The 2,054-nt window shown below is 42.2% G+C and overlaps 1 non-coding gene across 1 annotated transcript; it reads left to right on the top strand.

Annotated features, from left to right (window-relative positions):
* The first annotated feature begins 1,451 nt into the window (after positions 1 to 1,451).
* On the top strand, positions 1,452 to 1,577 carry LOC132381317 (U6atac minor spliceosomal RNA). Its single transcript, XR_009508006.1, has one exon. It is a non-coding gene; the product is annotated as a U6atac minor spliceosomal RNA (small nuclear RNA).
* The last annotated feature ends 477 nt before the right edge of the window (positions 1,578 to 2,054 follow it).

Below are 2,054 nucleotides of genomic sequence, written 5' to 3'. Positions count from 1 at the left end.
ACCAGCTTGATGCCCAGTGGTTGGAGTGAGGAGTTTAGATGGAGTGAGGAGAATGCAGAACCTGCTGAGGACAGACCTGCCTGATACCTAGCGGTTGTGGAGTGAGGAGAAAAGTTCGGGGGATGTAGTGCCAGGTGATGACGCATCCTGAAATTCAGCTAGCCTCAGTTAACAACCCTTGTTGTCAACACAACATGAAGCAGAGCCTTGTGGATCCCTGTGGATCTGTGTACAGTTGACACTTGCACGGCAGACTCAAGGACCATATGATATCCTACTGAAATGCAACTGCTATTAGGAAATAGGGAAGGTCGTGAAAAACTGATAATAAATGTCTGTAGACTGTTCTATTATGTTAATAATTTTTATAATAAATAAAGTACACGATTATTGTAGAGATCTGTACATACAGAATCACAGAATGGGGACATTCAACCCCAGTCAGTTCCAGTTCCTTTAAAGGTCAATGCAATTAGTCCTATTCTCCCTCCTCTCCTTTTTTCATGTCTCTGCAATTATTTTATCTTCAAGCATGGTAGCAGAGTGGTTAGCACATCACTTTACAGCACTAACGACCAGAGTTCAATTCCTGCTGCTGCCCGTAAGGAGTAGGTGTGCTCTCCCTGCGACTGTGTGGGTCTTCTCCAAGTGCTCTGGCTTCCACCCACAGTCCAAAGATGTACTGGTTCATAGGTTAATTGGTCATTGTAAATTGACCTGTGAATAGGCAAGGGTTAAATTGGGGTATTGTTGGGCAGCACAGCACAAAGGGCCGATTCTGTGCTGTATCTCAATACTTAAGAAAGAAGTAATAACTTATACCATTGAATACACATCCTTGGCCTTATCAGTCAGTATGTGACGAACCATAGTAATTAAAAAATTGTTTAGGCATGCAAGTCTTTTGTCAATCACTTTGAATCTGTTACCACCAATTAAATTGCATCACTTAATACTGTGAAGTATCAGATCAACACCTCCCACGCTAACCCACCCCTCAACCACCACTTTATCATTTCCTGCCAGTCACCTTAAGTACAAACACCTCTGTGCCCAGCAGCACCTAATTGACACACAATCAATCTACGTATATAAGCTATTCTGATGAAGGGTCTCGGTCCAAAACATCGACTGCTTATTCATTTCCATAGATGCTGCCTGATTTGCAGAATTCCTCCAGCATTTTGTATGTGTTGCTTTGGATTTCCAGCATCTACAGAATTTCTCATGTTTATGCAAGCTATTTATTGTTTTTTTAAAATTATTGTGCTCTTTATCTTTTTTTTATGTTGCATTGGATCTGGAGTGACATTATTTTGTTCTCTTTTACACTTTTGTACTGGTAAAGACATTAAGCAATCTTGAATCTTGAAGATCTGTGGGGATAGGATAATGTTAATTCTGTTAATGAGCTGGCATAGGAAGGATGGGGTGAATAGCTGTCTTGTATTGTGTTGTATGAAAGGAGAGGAGGTTGGCACTCTCCTTGCTAAGTATGGAAGAGTCACTAGTGGTCTTATGACACTCAGTGTTTATGGCATCATCATCTACACAGTGGCATCTAACCATGTTTTTTGAGGGGCAGCACAGTAGTGCAGAGGTTAGTGCAATCGCTTTACAAAACTAGCACTCACCATCGGGGTTTGATTCTTGCCACTGTTTGTAAGGAGTTTGGATGTTCTCCTTGGGACCACAGGGGGTTTTCTCAGGGTGCTCTGGTTTTTCACACATTCCTAGGAAGTACAGTTAGAGTTAGGGTTAGTGAGTTATGGGCCTGCTATGCTGGTGTCGGAAATGTGGCTGTACTTGCGGGCTGTCCCCACACAATCCTCAGAATGAAACACTTTGCTCTATGGTTCAATGTACATGTGACAAAGCAAATATTTTATCTTTATCTTCTTGTTGCTGTATAATTTTGTGAGGAAAGGTGGAGGGAGTTCGGGCATTTCTCTTTGGAGTGTGAGAGGTTTGATAGATGTGTATGGGATTATGCGAGGCATAGATACAGTGGACAGCCAGCACCTTTTTCCCAGGGTGGCAATAGCCAATGCTAG

Source organism: Hypanus sabinus, chromosome 25 (genome assembly GCF_030144855.1).
Source record: "Hypanus sabinus isolate sHypSab1 chromosome 25, sHypSab1.hap1, whole genome shotgun sequence".
Lineage (NCBI taxonomy): Eukaryota > Metazoa > Chordata > Chondrichthyes > Myliobatiformes > Dasyatidae > Hypanus > Hypanus sabinus.
Note: the sequence above shows the minus strand (reverse complement) of the source record. Positions and strands in the feature narration are given on the sequence as shown.